The following is a 21,434-nucleotide window of genomic DNA, read 5'->3' on the forward strand; positions in this document are numbered from 1 at the left end:
TGGCCATCAGAGAAATGCAAATCAAAACCACAATGAGATACCATCTCACACCAGTTAGGATGGCAATCATTAAAAAGTCAGGAAACAACAGGTGCTGGAGAGGATGTGGAGAAATAGGAACATTTTACACTGTTGGTGGGACTGTAAACTAGTTCAACCATTGTGGAAGTCAGTGTGGAGATTCCTCAGGGATCTAGAACTAGAAATACCATTTGACCCAGCCATCCCATTACTGGGTATATACCCAAAGGACTATAAATCATGCTGCTATAAAGACACATGCACACGTATGTTTATTGTGGCACTATTCACAATAGCAAAGACTTGGAACCAACCCAAATGTCCAACAATGATAGACTGGATTAAGAAAATGTGACACATATACACCATGGAATAGTATGCAGCCATAAAAAATTATGAGTTCATGTCCTTTGTAGGGACATGGATGAAATTGGAAATCATCATTCTCAGTAAACTATCACAAGAACAAAAAACCAAACACCACATATTCTCACTCATAGGTGGGAATTGAACAGTGAGATCACATGGACACAGGAAGGGGAACATCACACTCTGGGGACTGTTGTGGGGTGGAGGGAGGGGGGAGGGATTGCATTGGGAGATATACCTAATGCTAGATGACGAGTTAGTGGGTGCAGCGCACCAGCATGACACATGTATACATATGTAACTAACCTGCACATTGTGCACATGTACCCTAAAACTTAAAAGTATAATAATAAAAGAAAAAAAAAGAATTTTTACCTTCTCTCCAAGATTTCTACTTTTAGAAGCATAGTTTCAGTGTAGCCAAACTTCTCTCACAACAAATGTAATTTAGGTAATATTATCATCCCATTAACACACTAAAGTTTAGGTAACTTGCCTAAGATTACAATGTTGGGATGCCAACATTGTAACCTAGGCAGTCCAGTTCCAGAACCTGTAGTCACTCTTATCTATTGCAAAAGAGAGGAAAGATAGCATCTAAGGAGTGCTCTGGAAACTAGCTACCATTCTTCTCTGCTCACTGCAACCTCCACCTCCTGGGTTCAAGCAATTCTCCTGCCTCAGCCTTCTGAGTAGCTGGGATTACAGGTGCCTGCCACCACACCTGGCTAATTTTTTGTATTTTTGCTAGAGATGGGGTTTCATCATGTTGGCCAGGCTGGTCTCAAACTCCTGACCTCAGGTGATCCACCTGCCTCAGCCTCCCAGTATGCTGGGATTACAGGCATGAGCTACTGCGCCCGGCCTGAAAACAGTTTTGACCCTGCCACTATTTTTACCCACTGAATTTTCTGCCTCTTCTCTTCCTCATTATTTTTGTCTGGAAATTTTATTTTGCTTTAAAAATACATAAAATTTGCTTTTTGAAACCGTCAGTACTAAATTAAATTAATGTTTCCAGAACAGAAAAGAGCTAAGTCTAAAAGAGTCTCTGTGTTGATTATACTTACTTTCTTGTTTACCTGTTTCTGGATTTATCTTATTTCTTTTCCCTCTTCTTTTCTTCTCCATTTGCTATTCTTTCTGCTGAAGTATATCCTTTAGCATATCTTCTAGAAAGAGTTACAAAAGTTCTTAATGTTTATATTATTCAAAACATCTTCCTTTTTTTACACTGTTAAATGCTGGTTTAAAAGGATGTAAGATTTGGGCTTGAATCTATTCCCTCACTTCATATCCCACTTTTCCTCTACTGCCTTTAAAAGATAATTTCCTACAGCTCCTAGGATGTATTGTTTCTATTATAAAATCTCCAGTCTGCCTGTTATTTCTTTGTATTTAATTTTTCTTTTATCTCTGGTAGTTTTTAAGATTTTTCTCTTTCTTGGTGATGTTACAAGTTTTACTATAGTGTACCAGGTATGGATTTGCTTTTATGTAAACTGCTTGGCACCGTCTTCATGCTTGCCATCTTTGGATTAAAGTTTGTCTTCAATCCCATAAAATTTGTAGCCACTATTTTAAAAAAACAACAGCTATATTGAGATATAATTGACATACTATAAAATTCAGTCTTTTAAATTGTGTAATTAAGTGGTTTTCTAGTATATTGACCAAGTTTTGTAACTGTCACAACTATTAATTCCGTAACATTAAAACATTTTTAAAAATTATTTATTTATTTATTACACATAGCATCTGTCTCTGTTGCCCACGCTGGAGTACAGGGGGACAATCATAGCTCACTACAGCCTTGACTTCCTGGGCTCAAGCAATCCTCCTGCCTCAGGCTCCTGAGCAGCTAGGACTAGAGGTGCACACCATCACGCCTGGCTAATTTTTAAATTTTTTGTAGGGATGGGGTCTCACTATGTTGCAATGGCTTGTCTTGAACTCCTGGCCTCAAGTGATCCTCTTGTTTTCACTTGCCAAAGTGCTGGGATTCCAGGAATCAGTTACTGTACCTGGCTTCAGAACATTTTGATCACCCCAAAAGAAACATAATAACCATTAGTAGTGACATTCCATTCCCTCTGTCTCTGAGCCACTGACCATCACTAATCTGCTTGCTGTTTCTATGGATTTATCTATTCTGGATATTTGCTATTAATGGAATTAAATTATACAATATGTGACTTTTGTGTCTTATTTTACTTAGTATGATGTTTTCAAGTTTCACCCATGCTGTAGCATGTATCAATATTTAATTTCCTTTTATTGTCAAGTAATATTTTATTGTATGGATATACTACAGTTTATCCATTTATCAGTTGATAGATATTTGGGTTGTTTTCATTTTGTGGCCATTATGAATAATGTTACCGTGAAAAGTCATGAAACCGTTTTTGTGTGGACATATCTTTTCTTTTCTTTTCTTTCTGTTTTTTTTCTTTTTGAGACAAAGTCTCCCACTGTCGCCCAGGCTGGAGTGCAGTGGTGCGATCTTGGCTCACCGCAACCTCCGCCTCCCAGGTTCAAGCAATTCTCCTGCCTTAGTCTCCTGAGTAGCTGGGATTACAGGCGTGTGCCACCTTGCCCGGCTACTTTTCTTTTGTATTTTTAGTAGAGACAGGGTTTCACCATGTTGGCCAGGCTGATCTTGAACTCCTGACCTTGTGATCCGCCCACCTCAGCCTCCCAAAGTGCTGGGATTACAGGCGTGAGCCACCGTGCCTGGCCTATATCTTTTCTATTCTCTTGGGTATATATTTAAAAATGAAATTTCTGGGTTTTATGGTAACTTTATAATTAACTTTTTGAGGAATTGCCAAACTGTTTTCTAGCAGTGTGTAAGGGTTTCAACTTCTCCACATCATTGTGAATAGTGGTAATTATTCATCTTTTTTATTATAGCCATCCTCAGGTTCTTCAAGGGCTACTATTTTTTTTTTTTCACTATTTCTTCTCTGCCATTCTTTGTAGTCTCATCTTAGGGAACAAGTCACTCAATCAATTTTTGTCACTTAAAAAATCTTCATTTTGTTGTGGGTTAATTTCTCATCACTATCTTTTTATTAATGAATGCAGTCTTTAATTCTGTCTAGAGTAGAATAAATCCTGTTTAAACACACTTTTTCCCAATGACTATAGACATAATTTATTGCTAACACATTTTAATTTTATGATTTCTTGCTTCTTCTTAATGAATGGCCTTCTTGTCTTTATCGCTTTGAAAATACTGAAACACTTGTTTTAAACTTTCTGTTCAGATTCCTTTAATATTTGCATTTCATCAGGAGTGAAGTCAATGTTGCATTTTTGACTCTTGTTTTTAATATTATTTTCCTTATGTAATTTAGAATTTTATAGTGTTGCTCATATCAAATAGATATATTTGTTCTTCTCTCTTTCCTCACTTTTACCTGTTTAGTAGTTTTGCACTTTTGGTTCAGAAATACATTTTACATTGGAGGTTTGGGGTTACTTCCCCATAATGATGTAAATAATATTGCAAATCTAATGGTAAAGCTGGCAAGTGGCTTTGGCCAGATCTTATTCCTCAACTGTGTCTTCTTACTCTTCCTGTTGCTTTCAATACATGCAAGAGGCCTGTCTCTATCTGAGGTCATTGGCAGTGGAGCTGTCTCTTACACCTTGCCACTTGTTCTCAGCTATCATGAAGAAGGAAAGAAGGCTGCCTGCATCAGACAGGCACCAGCCTCAGAGCCTGGGAGCCCACAGGCCCACCATTCAGCTCTAACTTAGTGTGGTGCTTACCTGTTCTGTTTCTTGGCTGCGCATGAGTTCATTATCTCTAGGCATAATTATGTCTTTTAAATTAAAACAATTTACATATCTTTGCTATGAGTTTGGACAGGAACAAGGACTCATAATGATACTTCTTGAATGCCTATGACAAGCAAAATAGACACAGTTCCTACTTTCCTGGGGCTTTCTACTTGTTGAGAAATGAATTAAGAAATAGTTATAAAGTGAACCAAGTGCTGTGACAGCCCAAAATCCAACTAACCGCCAAACAAAAAAGAGTGTTGTATGAGAGCTATGATGAAGAAAGGGAATCCAAGCAGGGAGGAGTGCGGAGGTGGACCTCTGGAAGTCATTAATAATAGAGTAAACCAGTAAGTAGCTTTTTTAGAGCAGCTGATTGGTAGTGCTTGGCTGATATAGAGTGAAATGTTTTATTTTAGTGGTTTTAAAATTCTGATCAAAAGTCTATAGAGTTTTTCCCTTGCTAGAATACCTTGATATTAAGACCTTGAACAGCAATAAATCAGTCATATAAAATCCAATTTTTGTTTCATTTGAAGACTTCCAGGTATAGTAGATGCTCAACTTGGCAAATATTCCCGTGATGCTTCAAGGAGGAGGGCAGGATTCAATTTAGAGATCTCTAATCACATAAAACCATTTCTGCTTGGTACTCTTCTAACAGCTCAGTATTCTTCTGTCCAAAGGCTCTACGCCTTCCATTTGCTACAGCAGGCATTACTAGACCATGCTACAATTTGGGGAGGCTGATTGGGCCAATAATTTAATGCATAAGTTAGTGGTTGCCACATTTTGAAAATGAGATTCCTTATGCACAAAGGAATTTCCACATGATGTATTCCAACTCTCAAATGCTTCCCCTTTTTATGCTTTATTGTCCAAAGGATGATTTAATGTTAAAGTTGTCAGTTTACTATCAGGAGACAGGCTTGTTTTCTATTTGGAGTAGCTTCCCACATATAACAAAATTATGTGATTCCTGGAGTTTTCAGAAAGTTAAATTCACAAGATTTTTCAAGAGACTTGCAATTTGAGGCATTACATATATAGCTTAAGATACACTGTGATGGAAAACTTTTTCTTAGTTACATAGTACAATAGACAGAAAAAGGATTATTTGGTACATTCCATTTAAAGTTATCTATATCTCAATAAGAAAAATGCAATCAGATAAATGGTAAAATACATAAAAATTTATAGAATGTTCAGGAAACAAAAAATGAAGCTCAGACTCACTAGTACAGAGAGACTTAACACAAATTAATGCAAGATACTATTTTACCCATCATTGTGGCAAAATTAAGTAACTGAAATTATTTAACACTGTCAAGAGTATGAGGAAAGGACACACATATATTGTAGCTGGGAATATAAATTGGTACAGTACTTTAGAAGTATGTGGCAATAACTACAAAATATTAAACATACATGTCCTTTGATCCAGCAATTTTTAAAAAATATTTATTTATTTATTTTTAACGTTTATTTTAGGTTCAGAAATACATGTGAGGGTTTGTTATGTAGGTAAATTGCATGTCACAAGGGTTTTGTGTACAGATTATTTTGCCACCCTGGTAATAAGCATAGTACTAGATACGTAGTTTTTCAGTCCTCACCCTCCTCTCTCCCTTCACACTCAAGTAGGCCCTGGCATCTGTTGTTCCCTTTTTGGTGTCCATATGTACTCAATGTTTAGCTCCCACTTATACATGAGAATATGCAGTATTTGGGTTTTTGTTACTGTATTAGTTTGCTTAGGACAATGGCCCCAGCTCCATCCATGTTGCAGCAAAGGACATTATCTTGTTCTTTTTTATGGCTGCATAGTATTTCATGGTGTATATACACCATATTTTGTTTATCTAGTCTACAATTGACAGTCATTTAGGTTGATTCCATGTCATTGCTATTGTGAACAGTGCTGTGATAAACATACGCATGCATGCGTCTCTATGGTAGAACAATTTATATTTGGGTATATATCGAATAATGGGATTGCTGGGTTGAATGGTAATTCTGCTTTGAGTTCTTTGAAAAATCGCAAAACTGCTTTTCAGGATGGCTGAACTAATTTATTTTCCTTCCAGTAGTGTATAGGCATTCCCTTTTCTCTGCAACCTTGTTGCCATCTGTTATTTTTTGACTTTTTAGTAATAACCATTCTGACTGGTGTGAGATGGTATCTCATTGTGGTTTTGATTTGCATTTCTCTAATGACTAGTGATGTTGAACATGTTTTCATATGCTTGTTGGACTCACGTATGTCTTCTTTTGAGAAGTGTCTGTTCATGCTCTTTGTCCGCTTTTTAATGGGGCTGTTTTTTGCTTGCTGATTTGTTTAAGTTCCTTACAGATTCTGGACATTAAGCCTTTGTTGGATGCAAAGTTTGCAAATATTTTCTCCCATTCTGCTTGTTTACTCTCTTGATAGTTACTTTTGTCAGATGCATAGTTTGCAAATATGTTTTCCCATTCTGTAGGTTGTCTGTTTATGGCTGTGCAAAAGCTCTTTAATTAGGTCCCATTTGTCAATTTGTTGTTGTTGCAATTGCGTTTAGTGTCCTCCTCATAAAATCTTTGCCAGATCCTATGTCCACAATGGTGTTTCCTAGATTATTTTCCAAAGTTTTCATAATTTTAGGTTTTATATTTAAGGCTTTAATCCATCTGGAGTTGATTTTTGTATACGGTTAATGAAGACGTCCAGTTTCAATCTTCTGCATGTGACTAGCCAGTCATCCCAGCACCACTTATTGAATAGGGAGTCCTTTCCTCACTGCTTGCTTTTGTCGACTTTGTGGAAGATCGGATGGTTGTAGATTCGCAGAATTATTTCTGGGATTTCTGTTCTGTTCCATTGGTCTATGTGTCTGTTTTTTTACCAGGATCATACTGTTTTGGTTACTGTGCCTTGTAGTATAAATTGAAGTTCAGTAATGTAATGCCTACAGCTTTGTTCTTTTTGCTTAGTATTGCCTTGGCTAGTAAGGCTCTTTTTTGGTTCCATATGAATTTTAAAAGAGTTTTTTCTAATTTTACTAAGACTGTTGTTGGTAGTTTGATAGGAATAGCACTAAATCTGTAAATTGCTTTGGGCACTGTGGCCATTTTAACAATATTGATTCTTCCTATCCATAAGCATGGAATGTTTTTTTCATTTGTTTATGTCCTCTTTGATATCTTTCAGCAGTGTTTTGTAATTCTCATTGTAGACACCTTTTACCTACCTGGTTAGCTGTATCATTTGGTATTTTATTGTTTTTGTGGATATTGTGTATGGGATTGCATTCTTGATTTGGCTCTCAGTTTGGATGTTGTTGATGTATAGGAATGCCACTGATTTTTTGTTTGTTTGAGACAGAGCCTTGCTGTGTCACCCAGGCTGGAGTGCAGTGGCACGATCTCAGCTCACTGCAACCTCTGCTTCCCGGATTCAAGTGATTCTCCTGCCTCAGCCACCTGAGTAGCTGGGATTATAGGCACATGCCACCACACCCAGCTAATTTTTATATTTTTAGTAGAGACAGGGTTTCACCATGTTGGTCAGGGTGGTCTCAAACTCCTGACCTCATGATCTAACCCCCTCAGCCTCCCAAAGTGCTGGGATTACAGATGTGAGCCACCATGCCCAGCGCAATTGATTTTTGTATGTTGATTTTGCATCCTGAAACTTGCTGAAGTTGTTTATCAGATCAAGGAGCTTTTGGGCAAAGACCAAGGGGTTTTCTAGGTATAGAGTCATATTGCCTGCAAACAGGGATAGTTTGACTTCCTCTATTTTAATTTCAGTGCCTTTTATTTATTTCTCTTGCCTGATTGCTCTGGCTAGGACTTCCAGTACTATGTTGAACAGGAGTGGTGAGGGAAGACATCCTTGTCTTGTTCTGGTTTTCAGGCGGGGAACATTTCCAACTTTTGCTTATTCAGTATGATGTTGGCTGTGGATTTGTCATAGATGGCTCTTATTATTTTGAAGTATGTTTCTTCAATGCCTACTTTGTTGAGGGTTTTTAACATAAAGGTAATTCAGCAATTTTACTTTTAAAAGTTAATCCTATGGAATATTTGCAATATGTATTACTACTACTACCATTACTACACGCACACACACACACACACAGACACGTGCCTTTTACATAGAATGGGATATATAGTGCATATGTATTTAAAAGGATGTTTACTGAAGCACTGTTTGTAATGTGAAAAAATTAATTACTAGTGGAGTTGTTAAAAAAAACCCAAAGCATATATATGGCACAATTCCATGCAGTAGTTAAAGAGCATCAGGTAGACTCACATGTTGATGTGGAAATATTGCCAAGATATACGAAGTGGAAAAAAAAAAGGTGGCAGGAAGATGGCCAAATAGGAACACCTCCAGTCTACAGCTCCCAGCATGAGCGACGCAGAAGACAGGTGATTTCTGCATTTCCAACTGAGGTCCTGGGTTCATCTCACTGGGGCTTGTTGGACAGTGGGGGCAGGACAGTGGGCGCAGCCCACCGAGCATGAGCCAAAGCAGGGTGAGGCATCGCCTTGCCCGGGAAGCACAAGGGGTCAGGGAATTCCCTTTCCTAGCCAAGGGAAGGGGTGACAGATGGCACCTGGAAAATCAGGTCACTGCCATCCTAATACTGTGCTTTTCCAATGGTCTTAGCAAATGGCACACCAGGAGATTATATCCCCTGCATGGCTCGGAGGGTCCCACAGCCACGGAGTCTCGCTCATTGCTAGCAGAGCAGTCTGAGATCGAACTGCAAGGCAGCAACGAACCTGGGGGAGGGGCGCCCACCATTACTAAGGCTTAAGTAGGTAAACAAAGCGGCCAGGAAGCTTGAACTGGGTGGAGCCCACCGCAGCTCAAGGAGGCCTGCCTGCCTCTGTAGACTCCACCTCTGGGGGTGGGGCATAGCCAAACAAAAGGCAGCAGAAACCTCTGCAGACTTAAATGTCCCTGTCTGACAGCTTGGAAGAGAGTAGTGGTTCTCCCAGCACGCAACTTGAGATCTGAGAACAGGCAGACTGCCTCCTCAAGTGGGTCCCTGACCCCCGAGTAGCCTAACTGGGAGGCACCCCCCAGTAGGGGCAGACTGACACCTCACACAGCTGGGTACCCCACTGAGACAAAGCTTCCAGAGGAAGGATCAGGCAGAAACATTTGCTGTTCAGCAATATTTGCTGTTCTGCAGCCTCCGCTGCTGATACCCAGGCAAACAGGGTCTGGAGTGGACCTCCAGCAAACTCCAACAGACCTGCAGCTGAGAGTCTTGACTGTTAGAAGGAAAACTAACAAGCAGAAAGGACATCCACACCAAAACCCCATCTGTATGTCACCATCATCAAAGACCAAAGGTAGATAAAACCACAAAGATGGGGAAAAAACAGAGCAGAAAAGCTGAAAATTCTAAAAATCAGAGCACCTCTCCCCTTCCAAAGGAATGCAGCTCCTTGCCAACAATGGAACAAAGCTGGACGGAGAATGACTTTGACGAGTTGAGAGAAGAAGGCTTCAGACAACCAAACTTCTCTGAGCTAAAGGAGGAAGTTCGAACGCATCGCAAAGAAGCTAAAAACCTTGAAAAAAGATTAGATGAATGGCGAACTAGAATAACCAGTGTAGAGAAGTCATTAAATGACCTGATGGAGCTGAAAACCATGGCATGAGAACTACGTGATGAATGCACAAGCTTCAGTAGCCAATTCAATCAACTGGAAGAAAGGGTATCAGTGACTGAAGATCAAATGAATGAAATGAAGCGAGAAGAGAAGTTTAGAGAAAAAAGAGTAAAAAGAAACAAACAAAACCTCCAAGAAATATGGGAGTATGTGAAAAGACCAAATCTACGTGTAACTGGTGTACCTGAAAGTGACGGGGAGAATGGAACCAAGTTGGAAAACACTCTGCAGGGTATTATCCAGGAATACTTCCCCAACCTAGGAAGGCAGGCCAACATTCAAATTCAGGAAATATAGAGAATGCCACAAAGATACTCCTCGAGAAGAGCAACTCCAAGACACATACTTATCAGATTCACCAAAGTTGAAATGAAGGAAAAAATGTTAAGGGCAGCCAGAGAGATATTCAACATTCTTAAAGAAAAGAATTTTCAACCCAGAATTTCATATCCAGCCAAACTAAGTTTCATAAGTGAAGGAGAAATAAAATACTTTACAGACAAGCAAATGCTGAGAGATTTTTGTCACCACCAGGCCTGCCTTACAAGAGCTCCTGAAGGAAACACTAAACATGGAAAGGAACAACGAGTACCAGCCACTGCAAAACCATGCCAAATTGTAAAGACCATCAATGCTAGGAAGAAACTGCATCAACTAACGAGCAAAATAACCAGCTAACATCATAATGACAGGATCAAATTCACACATAACAATATTAACCTTAAATGTAAATGGGCTACATGCTCCAATTAAAAGACACAGGCTGGCAAATTGGATAAAGAGTCAAGAACCATCAGTGTGCTGTATATTCAGGAGACCCACCTCACGTGCAGAGACACACATAGGCTCAAAATAAAAGGATGGAGGAAGATCTACCAAGCAAATGGAAAACAAAAAAAGGCAGGGGTTGCAATCGTAGTCTCTGATAAAACAGACTTTAAACCAACAAGGTCAAAAGAGACAAAGAAGGCATTACATAATGGTAAAGGGATCAATTCAACAAGAAGAGCTAACTATCCTAAATATATATGCACCCAATACAGAAGCACTCAGATTCATAAAACAAGTCCTTAGAGATCTACAAAGAGACTTAGACTCCCACACAATAATAATGGGAGATTTTAACACCCCACTGTCAACATTAGACAGATCAACAAGACAGAAAATTAACAAGGATATCCAGGAATTGAACTCAGCTCTGCACCAAGTGGACCTAATAGACATCTACAGAACTCTCCACCCCAAATCAACAGAATATACATTCTTCTCAGCACCACATCGCACTTATTCCAAAATTGACCACATAGTTGGAAGTAAAGCACTCCTCAGCAAATGTAAAAGAACAGAAATTATAACAAACTGTCTCTCAGATCACAGTGCAATCAAACTAGAACTCAGGATCAAGAAACTCACTCAAAACTGCTCAACTGCATGGAAACTGTACAACCTGCTCCTGAATGACTACTAGGTACATAATGAAATGAAGGCAGAAATAAAGATGTTCTTTGAAACCAATGAGAACAAAGACACAACATACCAGAATCTCGGACACATTTAAAGCAGTGTGTAGAGGGAAATTTATAGCACTAAAAGCCCACAGGAGAAAGCAGGAAAGATCTAAAATTGATGCCCTAACATCACAATTAAAAGAACTAGAGAAGCAAGAGCAAATACATTCAAAAGCTAGCAGAAGGCAAGAAATAACTAAGATCAGAGTGGAACTAAAGGAGATAGAGACACACAAAAAAATCCTTCAAAAAATCAATGAATCCAGGAGGTGGTTTTTTGAAAAAATCAACAAAATTGATAGACCACTAGCAAGACTAATAAAGAAGAAAAGAGAGAAGACTCAAATAGATGCAATAAAAAATGATAAAGGAGATATCACCACCGATCACACAGAAATTCAAACTAGCATCAGAGAATACTATAAACACCTCTACGCAAATAAACTAGAAAATCTAGAAGAATGGATGAATTCCTGGACACAGACACCCTCCCAAGACTAAACCAAGAAGAAATTGAATCCCTGAATAGACCAATAACAGGCTCTGAAATTGAGGCAATAATTAATAGCCTACCAATCAAAAAAAGTCCAGGACCAGATGGATTCACAGCCAAATTCTACCAGAGGTACAAGGAGGAGCTGGTACCATTCCTTCTGAAACTATTTCAATCAATAGAAAAAGAGGGAATCCTCCCTAACTCATTTTATGAGGCCAGCATCATCCTGATACCAAAGCCTGGCAGAGACACAACAAAAAAAGAGAATTTTAGACCGATATCCCTGATGAACATTGATGCAAAAATCCTCAATAAAATACTGGCAAACTGAATCCAGCAGCACATCCAAAAGCTTACCCACCATGATCAAGTGGGCTTCATCCCTGGGATGCAAGGCTGGTTCAACATATGCCAATCAATAAATGTAATCCAGCACATGAACAGAACCAAAGACAAAACCACATGATTATCTCAATAGATGCAGAAAAGGCCTTTGACAAAATTCAACAGCCCTTCATGCTAAAAACTCTCAATAAATTAAGTATTAATGGGATGTAACTCAAAATAATAAGAGCTATTTATGACAAACCCACAGCCAATATCATACTGAACGGGCAAAAACTGGAAGCATTCCCTTTGAAAACTGGCACAAGACAGGGATGCCCTCTCTCACCACTCCTATTCAACATAGTGTTGGAAGTTCTGGCCAGGGCAATCAGGCAGGAGAAAGATAAAGGGTATTCAATTAGGAAAAGAGGAAGTCAAATTGTCCCTGTTTGCAGATGACATGATTGTATATCTAGAAAACCCCATTGTCTCAGCCCAAAATCTCCTGAAGCTGATAAGCAACTTCAGCAAAGTCTCAGGATACAAAAATCAATGTGCAAAAATCACAAGCATTCTTATACGCCAATAACAGACAGAGAGCCAAATCATGAGTGAACTCCCATTCACAATTGCTTCAAAGAGAATAAAATCTCTAGGAATCCAACTTAGAAGGGATGTGAAGGACCTCTTCAAGGAGAACTACAGACCACTGCTCAATGAAATAAAAGAGGACACAAACAAATGGAAGAACCTTCCATGCTCATGGATAGGAAGAATCAATATTGTGAAAATGGCCATACTGCCCAAGGTAATTTATAGATTCAATGCCATCCCCATCAAGCTACCAATGACTTTCTTCACAGAATTGGAAAAAACTACTTTAAAGTTCATATGGAACCAAAAAAGAGCCCGCATTGCCAAGACAATCCTAAGCCAAAAGAACAAAGCTGGAGACATCATGCTACCTGACTTCAAACTATACCTCAAAGATACAGTAACCAAAACAGCATGGTACTGGTACCAAAACAGAGATATAGACCAATGGAACAGAACAGAGCCCTCAGAAATGATATCACACAGCTACAACCATCTGATCTTTGACAAACCTGACAAAAACAAGCAATGGGGAAAGGATTCCCTATTTAATAAATGGTGCTGGAAAAACTGGCTAGCCATATTTAGAAAGCTGAAACTGGATACCTTCCTTACACCTTATACAAAAATTAATTCAGGATGGATTAAAGACTTAAATGTTAGACCTAAAACCATAAAAACCCTAGAAGAAAACCTAGGCAATACCATTCAGGACATAGGCATTGGCAAGGACTTCATGTCTAAAACACCAAAAGCAATGGCAACAAAAGCCAAAATTGACAAATGGGATCTAATTAAACTAAAGAGCTTCTGCACAGCAAAAGAAACCACCATCAGAGAGAACAGGCAACCTACAGAATGGGAGAAAATTTTTGCAATCTACTCATCTGACAAAGAACTAATATCCAGAATCGTCAAAGAGCTTAAATAAATTTACAAGAGAAAAACAAACCACCCCATCAAAAAGTGGGTGAAGGACATGAACAGACACTTCTCAAAAGAACACATTTATGCAGCCAACAGACATATGAGAAAATGCTTATCATCACTGGCCATCAGAGAAATGCAAATCAAAACCACAATGAGATACCATCTCACACCAGTTAGAATGGCGATCATTAAAAAGTCAGGAAACAATAGGTGCTGGAGAGGATGTGGAGAAATAGGAACACTTTTACACTGTTGGTGGGACTATAAACTGGTTTAATCATTGTGGAAGACAGTGTGGCGATTCCTCAAGGATCTAGAACTAGAAATACCATTTGACTCAGCCATCCCATTACTGGGTATATACCCAAAGGATTATAAATCATGCTACTATAAAGACACATGCACACGTATGTTTATTGTGGCACTGTTCACAATAGCAAAGACTTGGAACCAACCCAAATGTCCATCAATGATAGACTGGATTAAGAAAATGTGGCACATATACACCATGGAATACTAGGCAGCGATAAAAAATGATGAGTTCATGTCCTTTGTAGGGACATGGACAAAGCTGTAAACCATCATTCTCAGCAAACTATTGCAAGGACAAAAAGCCAAACACCGCATGTTCTCACTCATAGGTGGGAATTGAACTATGAGAACATTTGGACACAGGAAGGGGAACATCACACAATGGGGCCTGTCTTGGGGTGGGGGAAGGGGGGAGGGAAAGCATTAGGAGATATACCTAATGTAAATTACGAGTTAATGGGTGCAGCACACCAACATGGCACATGTATACATATGTAACAACCTGCACGTTGTGCACGTGTACCCTAGAAATTAAAGTATTAAAAAAAATCTAAGACCACAAAATCTAACTTATAATACAAAAATGATGCCAATTAGGAACCTAAAATAGATTTGATATTTAACACATATTTAAATTGAGAAGTGAGTGAGCATAACTGAACATTCTAGACTTGTGTATTCAGCATTTATAACTAGAAAAATATGGGAATAAGTCAGAAGTAATCAGTATCCCCAATCTTTGATACTGAAGAATAACACTTTTTAAAGAATAGTATTACTACACAACCCATTTGCTTTCGTTTATATTGTAACACAATAAATGTTTATTTTTAATTTAGACGTGTAAGTTTGTCTTGCCCAATGTACTTACCAATCAGCTAGAAACATGGGTCTAGATGAATACTTATACATTAATTTAAGCTTAATTAGAAATTGGTAATCTACACTGATCAGATCTACATTCATTTATTCAATTAATATTTATTGAGTATATAGCGTGTGCCAAGTTCTGTTCTACGTTCTCAGGATACAGCAATGAGCAAAACAAAGTTGTCTCTTCTTGTGACACTTATATTCTAGTTAGGGTCCAATGGTGGAAACAGAAAATAAACCATAAACACAATAAAGAAATTATGTAGCATGATAGAATGTAGTAAATGCTGTGGAAAACTAGTAGAGTGGATTAAAGGGATCCAGGAGTGCTGGGATTGAAGGGGGAGAGGTCAGGCAACATATAACATAAATTGTATTAAAGAAGCACAGAATTAGAGAGAACTATGCCCAGCCTAGAACTGAAGAGAAATGTGGAGATAGAGAGTGCTATCAGAGAAGATAAAAAAATTAAGTATGGGATTAAAAAACAAAACCTATAAGGAATACTAGCAATAATTGTATTATTCAGCTTGAAAGAAAAGCTCTGGGAAGACACGACAGTGACTTTTCAATGTTATTTTGTTCAATGTTATGCCCAGCTACTAAGGATGCTACCTGTAGAAATGTTCTTCATTGTAATGTAAACCCACACTATTTAATAAACATTAGCTTATTACAGTTATTAAAAAGGTGGCAGAATAAAGTGTACAGAATTATTTCATTTGTGTTAAAAACAAAAATAAAACTCTGTGTGCGTGTGTTCATGAATGCAGGTGTGTGTGTATTCATTAATAAAGACAATATATTTAGATTAAGCACCAAACTGTTAACAGTGGTTACTTCTGTGGGAGTTACAGAAGGTGAAAGACGAATTTCACCAATAACATTGTATAAATCTGCCTTTAAGAATTCTTATGAAGAACAATTATGGCACTTAGAACTCCCTAAAATCTCCCTGTCACTTGTTGTTTATTGCCTCACTCTACCCATAGAATGTAAATTTTGAGAAAGCAGGTGGACTTTCATTTTCAGTAGCTTCTGAGCTGAGGGTAGTGCATGGCCTATAGCAGTGGTCCCCAACCTTTTTGGCATCAAGGGCCAGTTTTGTGGAAGACAATTTTTCCATGGACCAGGGTGGGGTGGTTTCCGGGTGATACTGTTCCACCTCCGATCATCAGGCATTAGTTACATTCTCATAAGGAGCGTGCAACCCAGATCTCTCACATGCACAGTTCACAGTAGGGTTGGTTCGCGCTCCTGTGAGAATCAGATGCTGCTGCTGACCTGACAGGAGGCGGAGCTCAGGCTATAATGCTCACTAGCCTGTCGTTCACCTCCTGCTGTGCTGCTGGATTCCTACCAGGCCATGGACCAGTACTGGTCCGTGGCCTGGGGATTGGGAACCCCTGGCCTATAGTATATGCTCCATAAGTATTTATTCAGTTAGTAATTTGGGTAATGAAAAGGAAATAATGACTTTCTGGGCAAATTCTCTATTGCCAGTTCCAAATTCACCTAAGTCTCCATCCCGCCAGACAATTCTTTAACAAGAGTAGCCTCTCCTATCACTTCACTGCTGATTTCAAATTGTGTGCCTTCCTCATGGCCCATCCTCTACTCAGTCCTTTCTGGATTCTTTGAAGATCTAGTATTCTACTTGATTGATAAATTGAAAGAGGAATTTTAGAAATTTGGCTCTTTCATTTCGTGTCTACAACTCCCTCTCCCTTCCAATTTCTTTCTAGATCAATATCAAAATGAGAGTAAGCAAGGCGGCCAGCAAAGGGTGTGCCTGAGGTCCTCCAGAGTTCTCCAGGGAAGAGAGCAACAAGAAACCCCAGGGGCGAGGTGACAGACTAAAGCCTAGTGGCTAAGGGAAGGGGGCGCCTCACTGAGGGCCTGGGATGGAGTGGCTCCTTGAAACGACTCAGTCATCAAAACCTGTGAATCCCTCAGAAGTGGGGTGTGCTCCTCACCTTGCTGTGGAAGGTCCTAGGAGGACCTGCCCAGTTCTCCTAATCCCAAGGAGCCTGCAAGGAGACCAGCAGAATGGTAAGGCTGACTATGGGAGAGGGCTGTTCTAACCCCAACACTCCATTCAGGACTTCTAAACACAAAAGCTGGAAGGAAAAACAGAAAGCCTATCAGTATTTTGCTAGGCAGCAAAAGATAAATTAGCATTGTCATGGAGTAAGTCTATAGTCAGGGTGATGGATAGGCTTGTGTGGATTGTAACAAGGTGATAAAAAATGATTCTTGAAGGTAATTTATAGCTTAAAGAACTCATGCATTTGATGGGTCTAAGGCAATTCACCGCAGTGCAGAAAATCATTCAGATATGTACCCTGAAAAACACACTTGAAAAGCAAAACAGTAAGGATATCCAAATGATCAATTAACATATGAAATGATGCTTGATCTCATTAGTAATTAGGGAAATGTAAATTAAAACAGAATGGCCTACTTTGAAAAGACTGACAATATGAAGTATTGGTGGGCTATACTGCAAGTAGAAGTCCAAAACAGTACAAACTTTTTTTTTTTGAGACCGAGTTTCGCTCTTGTTGCCCAGGCTGGAGTGCAATGGCGCGATCTCAGCTCACTGCAACCTCCACCTCCTGGGTTCAAGTGATTCTCCTGCCTCAGCCTCCTGAGTAGCTGGGATTATAGGTGCACACCACTACGCCCAGCTAATATTTTGTATTTTTAGTAGAGACGGGGTTTCACCATGTTGGCCAGGCTGGTCTCAAACTCCCAACCTCAGGTGATCCACCTGCCTTGGCCTCCCAAAGTGCTGGGATTACAGGTGAGAGCCACCGCGCCCAGCCTAGTACAAACTCTTTAAAGCTGTCAGGCGCTATAAATGACAGTTGAATACACGTATACGCTATGATCTGGCAAGTCTGCTCTCAGTTAAGTACCCAGGAGAAATGTGTCATGTGTGCTAAGAGACACAGTGGAGGATGTTTACTGAAGCACTGTTTGTAATGTGAAAAAAACTAATTGCTAGTGGAGTTATTAAGAAAAAACCCAAAGCATATATATGACACAATTCCATGCAGTAGTTAAAGTGCATAAGGTAGACTCACATGTTGATGTAGAAATATTGCCAAGATACACAAAGTGAAAGAAACGTGGCAGAATAAAGTGTACACAATCATAGCAGCATTATTTGCAATAGCCAAAACCTGGAAACCATCCAGGCATCCACGAGTAATGAAATGGAACTATCGTATTTTCATACAATTGAATACTCTGTGGCAATAAAAATAATGAACCATGTCGATATGCAACACCATGGATGAATCTCACAAATCAAATATGGAGCCAAATAGATGGGGGGAAAAGTGTGTTTCCATGTCTATAAAATTTAAAAACAGGCGAACTAATCCATGGTTTTTCAAAGTCCTGAGGGTGGTCACCTTGGGCAGAAGGGAAGAATGGTTAACTGGGGGGGCCATGAGTGGGGTTTTTGACATGCAGGTGATATTCTCTTTCTTGCCCTGGAGGGTGGTTCATGGGAATGTTTCCTTCATAGCAATCCAGTGAGAAGTGCCCTCGTGATATGTGGAACTCTTTGTGTTTATGTTATACCTGATAAAAAAAAAGTTAAGAGAAGAAGGATAAGCATGAAACATGGATGGTTGTGTTTAGGCTATTGCCAAGCTCCTCTGCAGATGTGAATTTTGCACTCCCTGCAGAGACACACGTGCCTGGCCAATAATATAATTGTATGTTTTGTTTTGTTTGTAATTTGTCATTCTCAAAGCTATTGGCGAGTGCTGTGAGTTCTGATTTTTGGCATAGGAATTGATAAAGAATGTATTCATTGCATTTTTATTAGAAAACACTGAAAGTTTTATATAATTTTTTTTCAGGTAAACCCAGATGTTTCGATGGATGCAGAAATGATGGTAGATAAGCAGTACATTCTTCTCTCAGGAGCATGAGGAGAGATAAAACTTGTTCTTTGTGGGAGACAGTGAGATTTAAATATGTCAGTATATCCTGCCACTCTCCTGCTCTCAGCCTTGAATCATTTTCTATCATATTGAGAATAAAACCCCAAGCCCTCGTCCCAGGCTTTCACAAGTCCTGCTGCTTCTCCATTAATACACCATGTCTCCATTTTGAGGCATTGCACTGGCTCTTCCCTCCATCTGGAGCCTCTTCCATCAAATATTCATTTGTTGAATGAATGAATTGATCTATGTGGGGGTGCTTCTGTACATTTCAGGAAAAGAAGAAAAACAAACACATAAATAAAAATGGTCAAAGCTTTACACCCCTCCCCTATCTTCTCCTAAGAATCGTTTTAGCTCAAGGCTCAGAGTCTTCATGCGTTTTATTTTTGGATAATTTCTCTCTCTCTCTCTCCTCTCTCTTTTTAAGACCAGTTTTAGGTTCACAGCAGAATTGAGTGGCAGGTACAGAGATTTCCTGTATGCACCTTGTCCGGGCGCATGCACAGCCTCCCACATGATCAACAGGCCCCGCCAGAGAGGTCCAGTTGTTAAGGTTGATGAACCTGCACTGACACATCATTATCACCGAGAGGCCATAGTTTACATTAGGGTTCGCTCTTGGTGTTGGACCTTCTGTGGTTTGGACAAATGCAGAATGACATGTGGATAATTCTTTGATTACACAGGTTTTCCAGGTTTGTAATAGAAAACCGAACAAGTGAAGATGAGTATGAGGTGGCTTTGCAAGCAGTTTCTGCCTCGTGGGATATAACTGTCAGGAAAGGAGCCCCCTGCCTGGTGACCAGGACGGAGGCTCATGGATGGTATCTAATCTCTGAAAGAGCCAGGGTGAAGTGGGTGTGTGTGGTGGGGTGGGGGAGCCCAAGATCCACGTGGAAGAGCAATCGTGGCTGCTAATCCTGTAAGTGCTGCTGTGCGCTGGCCCTGGCTTAAAGACTCTACTCCCTAACACATTTTACTTATCACAACAACTGAATGAGGCACAGAGGAGAAACCAAGGCAGGGAGAGCTGCAGTTCACACAGCTACCTGGGATTTCGATGCAGGCAGCCTGGCCTCACAAATGAACTCTCAGAGGGAGCCCAGAGCGGGACGCAGGCTTGGTGGTGGCAGTGGAAGGCCCGAGTGGATAGGAACCAGCCCCAGCACCGGGAGAGCGCGGAATGGAACAGCAGCGCCCTCTGCAGGTTGTGGATTTTCCTTCTTCTTGTTCCACGTGGTTTTCTCTGAGACCCTCTCAAATCAGCTGTGGCTTCGGGTTCATCTCACCCTAAGTCCTAGTCCTAGGTTAGTCCCCACCTTAGCCTGTCTCGTGTTTTCAGAACTCAGACATATGCGCTGAGTACGCACCGAGTGCCACAACAAAGTCCGGCTAGCGGCCCTTAGAATAGCAACCTAGGGAGCCTGGGCCCCTCAGAATTCAAATAGGAAATTCTTAAAAACATCAAACATCAAAGCCCTTAAGAGTTGGAAAGCAAACTTCTAATGCTGGAATTTCAAATTGAAGGCCAGACAGCTCAGGAGAAATTTGGAGAGTGAGTGAGGCCTACGCAACCCCCTCGAGTCATGTTTTGTGGACGACCGCCCGTACTTACTGCTGAGGACCTCTGGAGGAGGGGGTCCTGCGTCCTGTAATGCCCGGGGCGGGCGCACAGCCTTGGTTGGCATCGCTCCGCGGCCTGGAGAGGAGTCATCCCCGATCGCCCCTTCCCCCTTTCCTCGTGTCCCGACCCCTCTTCTCTGTTCCTTCCTTCCCTAAGCAATTTTGAAGCATCCTCTAGGTTCCCGATTCTACACCAGACATGAGAGAATTGAGGAACTGCAAATGTGTGACGCTGTCCCACCCCGAGCATCGTGAGGCCCTTGGCGGAGGCGACCGGCGGGGCGTGGGGGAGGGGGAGTGTTGGGGGGTAGGGGGTGAAATGGAGCCGCAGACAACTGTCTGTTAACTACCACGAGTGCCTTAGCCCAGTCTACACTGCTTCCCCAAAAGAGAAGAAAGCCTCCTAGATTAAAAAAACTGTGCTTGCCCAGACGCGGTGGCTCACGCCTGTAATCTCAGCATTTTGTGAGGCTGAGGCGGGAGGATCGCTTGAGGCCAGGAAGCCGAGGCTAAAGTGAGCTAGCGACTGCACTCCAGCCTGGGTAACCAAGTGAGCCCTCATCTCCAAAAAAAAAAGAACTGTGTGTCAGGCCTCAGAGCCCAAGCTAAGCCATCATATCCCCTGTGACCTGCACGTACACATCCAGATGGCCAGTTCCTGCTTTAACTGATGACATTCTACCACAAAAGAAGGGAAAATGGCCTGTTCTTGCCTTAAGTGATGACATTATCTTGTGAAATTCCTTCTCCTGGCTCGTCCTGGCTCAAAAGCTCCCCTACTGAGCACCTTGTGACCCCCACACCTGCCCGCCAGAGAACAACTCCCCTTTGACTGTAATTTTCCTTTACCTACCCAAATCTTATAAAATGGCCCCACCCTTATCTCCCTTCGCTGACTCTCTTTTCGGACTCAGCCCGCCTGCACCCAGATGATTAAAAGCTTTATTGCTC

General features: G+C 40.5%; 1 protein-coding gene across 1 annotated transcript in view; it reads right to left on the reverse strand.

Moving 5' to 3' along the window:
• Window positions 1–21,434, reverse strand: part of LOC745681 (short-chain dehydrogenase/reductase family 16C member 6-like) — a 76,851-nt gene that overhangs the window by 49,004 nt on the left and 6,413 nt on the right. The window contains exons 2-3 of the mRNA XM_016960190.3: window positions 16,872–17,015; window positions 1,461–1,562 (exon numbers count right to left, since the gene is read on the reverse strand). The gene's annotated coding sequence lies outside the window, so the exon portion shown is untranslated. The remainder of the gene's footprint in view (window positions 1–1,460; window positions 1,563–16,871; window positions 17,016–21,434) is intronic.

The sequence above is a fragment of the Pan troglodytes genome, chromosome 7 (assembly GCF_028858775.2).
Source record: "Pan troglodytes isolate AG18354 chromosome 7, NHGRI_mPanTro3-v2.0_pri, whole genome shotgun sequence".
NCBI classification, from domain to species: domain Eukaryota; kingdom Metazoa; phylum Chordata; class Mammalia; order Primates; family Hominidae; genus Pan; species Pan troglodytes.